Source organism: Ischnura elegans (genome assembly GCF_921293095.1).
Source record: "Ischnura elegans chromosome 13 unlocalized genomic scaffold, ioIscEleg1.1 SUPER_13_unloc_2, whole genome shotgun sequence".
Taxonomy (NCBI): Eukaryota; Metazoa; Arthropoda; class Insecta; order Odonata; family Coenagrionidae; genus Ischnura; species Ischnura elegans.
Genome location: NW_025791658.1, coordinates 10,577,115 through 10,584,882, shown reverse-complemented (window position 1 = coordinate 10,584,882; position 7,768 = coordinate 10,577,115). Strand labels below are relative to the sequence as shown.

At 41.1% G+C, this 7,768-nt stretch overlaps 1 long non-coding RNA gene across 1 annotated transcript; it reads left to right on the top strand.

Annotated features, from left to right (window-relative positions):
• Window positions 1–4,653: 4,653 nt before the first annotated feature.
• Window positions 4,654–5,924, top strand: LOC124172648. Its single transcript, XR_006868234.1, has 2 exons — window positions 4,654–4,922; window positions 5,641–5,924. It is a non-coding gene; the product is annotated as an uncharacterized LOC124172648 (long non-coding RNA).
• Window positions 5,925–7,768: the final 1,844 nt, after the last annotated feature.

Genomic DNA, 7,768 nt, shown 5'->3' with positions numbered 1-7,768 from the left:
GAAACTTTTCGAGCATAGGCAATTTTAATAGGTTAAACTACCCAATTAAAAATTGTCTAATTTCGGCATTGAATATAATAACAAAATCACCCTGGCCTGGCTAGCGCCACTCACGCCTTGTCAGTGTGGACGGATCATATCGGTGTTGTGAGTTCGCGAAGCGCAGCAGGGGAGGTTTGGATTTTAGAGGCGAGGCTCTGTGGAGGGAGGGAGGGGAGGCCAGGTGAGCCGCGGATGATTCTACGGCGGAGTGAGGGAGTGGTGAAGAGAGTTCTCCGCGTTTTTCTTTCCTGCGGACCGCTGACTATGTGAGTCAAGCCCCTTCCAGACTGCCGGACGCTTCCCTCCCCTCCGATGCCCCCTCACCTCCCCCCGAATCCCATATCGCTCCTCCCTTCTTACTCCACCTTCTGACACCTCTTCACCCCCTCCACTCCCGTATCTTATCTTTTTGAGGCCTCGAGAGGGAGCAAATGCCATTGTCCTTATCGCTATTTCGTGTGCCAGTCCGTGAGAATTGAAGGCAGGGCCCGCTTGACTTCGCTGGCGGGTTTTTCTACGAGTTGAATGAAGTGCGTATGTAATTTTTCTTTTTTTACTTTTATCGACGGAATTTTTCGATTTTTATCCCTGCCAGGGAAGATCTGTGTTTCCGCGTTTATGGCCGGTTAACGTTCCCGGAGAGATATTCGTATTTGACCATTCATCATAATTTCCCCTCACCCAATTCAGTGACACATTTAAGGCATTTACGATGAGTTAACACTTCAATTGCAATCGAGGGATATTTTACTATTGTTTCAATGTTAAGAAGCATTTTTTATTTATACTGAGGAATGTCGTCGATTCTGAGTTTTTGGCTATTCAACATTCTGCGTCATTTCATGTATCAATGTAATAAAAAACATTGACATCAATTCAAGGTTTGATGGTATTTTAACTGAAGGGAAGGATTCAGATACCATTAAATGCTTGCTTAAATCGAAGATATGAGCATTAATGCCTACAAAATAATTTTAAGTAAGCGTATAACTGATTTCGGGCTCTTCACCTGCTTTATCTTATCGTTATGAGTCCTACTGGATGGCGTAATTACGTTTTATTTTAGTTCTGCATGGCATTGATCCCGCTGAAATAACTATGTTAAGAATGGAGAACCACTTAGGAGCTTTTAGTTTTGCTTGAAAACTGTGACGTCATAAATAAAATTCGCATAGGACCATCGAACGCTGTGCAGTGCACGTCAAAACGGAGTAATTGGGTTGCCTGGCAGATGGGCTATGTGGATATTGGTGAATGGAATGTGCCCGCAAGGGTCTGCCTTTTTTTGCCTGCTAGAACTTTGTTTCCTCTTCAAATGATATGATTACATTCCACTACAAATGTAGGATTCACATTCTGAAGTAATCAGTCCCTTCTTTGCCATTTAATGCTAATTTTAACTATTGGGTATACTCTTTATATGTTGATATGAGAAGTTATTTTGTTCGCATTTCGCTTGGGTTGAATGGTTATTAGTTCCTCATAATCATCAAATGATAACCTGCGATATTAACGCGTTTTACAAGATTGGCTCTGAGCGAAAAGAAACCTTTTTTAAGTGAATTTCGTGTGCACACCGATAATTTTATAATATGCTCCGATTGGGATGTGGGTTCAAGGTGAGATGTCAATTGTCTTCTTCTTTCGCATTCTGCTTGATCTTTCCATCGAGGGCATAACGGACCGCCCTTCTCTTTACAATAGCGTGGGAGAATTATTCTCTCTTGTCTCCATATGTGAAACTTGCTCGTTTTTCGGTGCGACCACAATATCTCTAAAAGGAGCGCCATGGAAGGAACGGGAGCATGGCCAGTTCCAAGTCCGTGGATTTGTGTGAACGGTGTGTCCGTGACAGCTGTTATTTGCTGGAATCTTGTCTTTCATGTCCGCGCCAAGTTTACGCAATACTCTTTTGCACACATTTTTAATTTAGCACTGTTCCATGCCCGATTCCATTCCTACCTTACGAAGATATTGCAAGGAATAGAAGGTATTTATAAATAGTTTTCCTGTGGCTAATTGATGGATACGCAACTTTGAATTAGCCATGCTGAGACCATTCTTTATTTTAGCCCAAGGTGTTTTTACTGCCGCGTTTATGAATTCGTCTCGAAGTTCTGCGGATATGGCGAGTGAAAATCTAACTATACGGCGTTACAAGACACAGAATCGTCTAGACCGTAGTATTTATTTATTTGGCCGTTGTGAAAAACGGTTTTAGTGCTTCGCTAAGACCATGATTTTTTGGCCTGGATTTCGTAGCAGCCTATAATTAGTGTCCTAAGGTTTCTGACTAAGGGCGTGAGTAAAAAAAGCTTACCACGGAACGTGTAATATGCTGACTTGATATGTTGGTTGATTTTTTGTTGGCTGAACCGATCGATTTTCGACTAAGCGAATAGCATCTTCGAAATATTCGTTGCCCAAGCGTCAAAATGAGAACGTAACCGGGGGCTTGAAAATTTTTAGACACTGGTAACGTAACTAGTAGAGTGCTCGGTAGCGACTGGTGGGTTCTCTGTTCAAATTCTTAGAACAGCCTTCGATGTGAATACTGAAAGCGGGAAGTGGCACAAGAGAAGTTACTGGCCTCCTACGTTTCCATATATTTTTATCTTTTCTTTAAGGTTTATTTGCAAAGTAATGTTACTTGTTTGATTAAATAAACAATTTTTGGCAAATACGCCCTGAAGGAGTTATAAAAATATCTCGAAACTTTGCGAGTAATCTTGCATATCATTTTTAGATCAAGACTAAGTTAGCTTTTTAAATCAAGTTAGCTTTTTAGATAAAGTTAGCTTTAGAAGTTAATCAACATTGGTCTGGAAAGAGCTCTAGCCTCGCCATTTCCAAAGACCCCCGGGTTGAATGACTGAGTTCCAAGTTGGCAGAAAATCGTCCTGGTTAGTTGCTAGGATACATTGGTTTCGAATCTACATTTCCTTCCAAAGATCAAAAAGCTACCTTCACACTCATTACTCCCTCGTTATCCGTCACTTTATACGGCCCTAATAGTGGGAAGGACGTCACCACGTTTTCTGCTTTTTGCGGTTTCTGTACAAATTGCATCGCACTGCACATTACGACCACGAAACCGAGTTTGCTTCGATTCGGGCTATTATTGCTCCATGATTGATCTTCTCTTGAGCCTTTAAATCATATCTTCATCTAGTCACAGACACCACGTAATGAAATGTGAATTCCTTATTTTGAATTAAAAAATAAAAAGCTTTAATCGTTGTAGCTTTTTCAAAATCTACGAAACACGCATATACGTCTTGGTCTTGTTCTACGTTCCTTTCCACGAGGGACCTTATTATTGTTATTGCATCACGAGTTGACTTCCCTCTTCTGAAAACAAACTGATCTTGGCCCAAATACTCGTTTGCCCTCGCCTCCATTCGTCTGTTCAATATCCTCCGTACCACTTTCGCCGCATGCGATATTAGGCTGATAGTCCTATAATCTCCGCATTCCACAGCTTTCTTCTTCTTTGGAAGCGGAATTAAAACCGTCTTCACGAAATCCTCCGGCCAACATCCCTCCTCATAGATCCTGCGCACTAGTTCGAAAAACCTATTCTTACCTTTCTTCCCTAGATTCTTTAGAAGCTCACACGGGATATTGTCAACGCCTACTGCTATCCTAGCCTTCATATCACGAAGTGCTCTCTCTATCTCCGAATCTAATATCCCCGGCCCAAGATTATCCTCCTCCACTGCACCCGTCCCGCTGCACTATCCCGTGCGAAAGCATGTGACGATATTTTCTTCCGATCGGAAAATAAACGAGAGATTTTGTGGCGTTCCATTAACACTATAAAGGAGGCATTAAACTACCAGTAGATGTATTTTACTCCAAAATTAACAATATCAAGCAGCCCTGTTTGGTAATATTTCAATAATAAGGGTGGCGTGACGTTATTTTCTTCCAATCGGAAATATTAAAGAGAGAATTTGTGGCGTTCCATTCACACTAAAAGGAAACGTAAAATCACCTAATTACCAAGTGATGTATTTTACGCCAATTTTTTTCTCATCCTTCATTTACTTCTAAGCACTGCGATTCATGGGCATACCCAGCGAGGGTAAGAGTACCTCAGTGGGGACATTGTTGAGAATAATTTTTTCAGTTGTGGTGACTATTCTCCTGGCCTCGACCTAATTTTTATTTATTGAAATACCACCATGGTCCACCAAAAATGTTTCAACCAGATATCTTGATTTTAAGTAGATACAAATACGCAGATGAGATAATGGGGCTGCATGCGAGATGGATTTCCCACCTTGGAGCAGTTCTCCCACTTTCAGTCCATAAATATGTATAGGCGTATCAGGCAACGCCGGTAGAATGATTCCAAATTCTTTATTAGGGCCAGCAGTGACAGGCGTGATCTTTTTTGTTTTGAAAGCAAACACTGTCTCGCTCCCCGCCGAAGGATGTTCGTCAGATCGGCTCTCGTCATAGCCACCTAGAGAAAAGGCCCCGTCACAAGCGACGGCTGAGGCTCTGACGTCACCACGAGAAGTGCTGTGTTGTTCCGGCTGCCGTTGGAGACCACTTTGTTTACGAGTGTATTTACGTTACGTTTTACCACATTTTAGGGACTTTTGTGGTGTTAGTTGGTGAAAATTTAAGTTTCTGAGGGTAGTGAAGTTTCCTTTATTATTGAATTTCATTCGCTGGACTTCATAAACGTGTATTTGTGAGGCCTTTTGTTAAAAAGTTCCTTTCACGTGTGTAGTGCCGGCATTCGAAGAAAACTCCACAGGAGTGGACCCGAGGTTCAAGTTTTTAACTTTCCAAAAGATCCTGAGCTGAAGAAGAAGTGTATATGGGGGATAAAAAGAGACAATTTCACCTCGACGGAAAACATTAAGGTATGTACTCTTTCTAGCTGTAATTATTTGGATGTAATTTCTAGGCAGATGTGTCTTGGGGATGTTGACAGTACTAAAAGTGGTGATTTAAATACAGAAGCGGCATTTCAATGGGAAATTCTTGTATTTTAGCTGAATTTTTTGTATTATTTCGTTCAGTAAACGTGAGGTTGAAGGAGTTTCTTGGGAATTATAAGATAGCTGCCAAGTTTATAGCATCGAATATTCTTTATTATCTTGCCCTCTGCTGTGTTATGCGTCTAAAAACTCAGCAAAACAGTGCTTATTTAACTATACTTTTGTTACTCATAGTTGAAAAGCAATTTGAATTATCTACGCGATTATCTACCAACGATATTTACTTGATAAATTGCATGGATAGCATCTAATCATGAGAAATGCATAAGTCGCGTCAGAAACGTATGTTTCTATACTATGCTATACTATGTTATTGGTGTGTCTTAACAACCGTGAATGAAAATTTGCGTTTTTCTCTTACAATTGGTGCAATGAACCGTAATTTATCTATGCCCGGCTTTCATCATCTGAAATTATCTTATGGTCTAGTTTTAAAATTTAAAAAATCTTTAAGGTACATAATGATCTCCTATATTTACTGGCCTAGTCATTAGATATCTCTCATGCAGAAATGCCTAAAATTGGAAATGAAATAACTACTTAGTAATTTTCATGACTTTTTCTTATTTATTAATTTTAGTCGTGTGATCTTCACTTCTCAGCGAGTGACATCAGAAAAGAACCTGTGGCCTTGCAGGAGAAGATGGGGAAGATAACTCGTGTTGAATTAGAAGTGTCATAGGAGGAGGGTGCCATTACTTCATTTGAAACTGTCATCTAGAAGACAGAATGTCATAGTGGTTGAAGTGACATAAAGGACTATGGTGGATTTGTTTTCTATAAGTGGTTCATGTGACAATGGACATTCATCTGAAAACTATTGAAGATAGTTATTGTGGCTTCTGCCAGTGCTCTTTTAAATGATTTTTGTTCAAAAGAAAATACCAGTATTTGTTTCACCAAATTAGTTCATCGTAATAAGAGAAAATTGTAGGTATTATTTTGATTGACGAATGGAAATACAAAATATTTGTATTTTACTTCTGTGTTTTTTTCTTTCCCGCCGCCAAAATTCCTTGTGGTGATTACTTCATGCATGTTAAGTAAGATCTGAGATGTGATTTAAGAGATGTCGTGTTCTTTATACAAATGTGAATGCTGGTGATATGGCAGGACTTCCAAATTTTTTATTAGATTGATACATCTACTGAAGTGGGATTGAAACTTTTGCTCATCCCAAATAATATTTCAAATACTTAAGCTCCTGGGACGGGTACGTTTTATTAGCCGAGGCTGGACTATACGTAAATTTTGGCTTGCATTTTGATGCTTTCGAGAGTAATAATGGCAGATGTGTCAACGATACCAAATTTCAAGAGTAACTATCATTGAAAATCTTATTTCATCAGGCTCTACGGTAAGATTTTCATAGCCCATGGGCATATCTAATTTAATGTCAAAATAAAGAAGAATTCACTCTTAAATAATAGATCCATTTGGGACTTTGTGTGAACACCTTTTACTCTGCCAGAAAGAAATTATTTATCCAAGGGAAGTATATGGAATGCAACCAGGTTTAATCAAATACTTGCCATCACCACTTTATGTTATCGAATTTTGAGACGCTTTTATGTTGAATAATAAATGCTCTTTGGATGCAAAGAGCCTTCTCTACATAGTTATTTCAGATTTTAATATTGTTATGTAGTACTTCTAGTTCACAACGACAATTTATGAATTAGTTATAATTAGTTTTTTCTTGAGAACGGCGAAGTTATATGTTACGTGCCATAAGACGTAATATTAACGAATAACTTTGAGATTGAAAAATATTTTTGTTGATGCGTGTCAGTATTTTCTCGTAACCCGCTGACTATTTTCTTATTGACTGAGTAAATTAGGTATCAATTATCTTTTCACTTCGGCGGCTAAACCACCGTCGCAGACAGCACCACAACTACTTCTGTTCTGCCATGCTTTGGCGGTAGCACTTCAATGAGTGACGTCACACGCCTGTGAACGGGCCTTCTCTCTAGGTGGCTGTGCTCTCGTACGCAGGAGCGCCAGCCTTGTCTCGCGTCGCGCGAGCCGTGGACACGTGGGAGGAGGTGCAAGAGGCGGAAAGCTGGCTGGGGCGAGAGGGGAAGAAGCGATGAGGGGTTGGAGGATTGAAACCCCTCCCGCGGCAGCGGAGTGAGGGGAAGAAGTGGATGGGGGATGGAGGGGCGGTGCCCCTGCCACGGGATGCCGTCACGGCGGCTGAGGCAGCGGAGGAGGTGCTGGGCTGTGGTGTGAGGTTGATTTCGTCCGATGCGCCTTGCGCGTGGGAAGCCGCCGCCTGGATCTCCCGAGATCAACGCGCACCTCACCTGCGCAGCCGGCTGCTGGCGTCGTCGACATTCCTCGCATTCCGCTCAAGGCCTCTTCCCTTCCCCCACAGCGGCGGAGACACACTCAAACACGTATAGTAACGCTATTATGACTGTTGAAATTAGAATGCTTTACCTACCTATTGTTTAAATTAGCTAATGGAAAAGATAAGCGAATTCAAGCTTATCTACGCAGAAAGCGCTCAAATGGGATGTGAACCCGCGACCGTTGATTTATTGGGCGAGGACGTTAACCTACTGGAAATGAGGCCAGAAAAATGTGAATTCAAGCCATGATCAAATCCATCATCATCATCATCTGGTGTTCTGGCCGTCGGCAGATCCCTCGCGGATTTAATTTCGTGTTAAGCCATCAAACCCTCCGATCAAAATAATTTT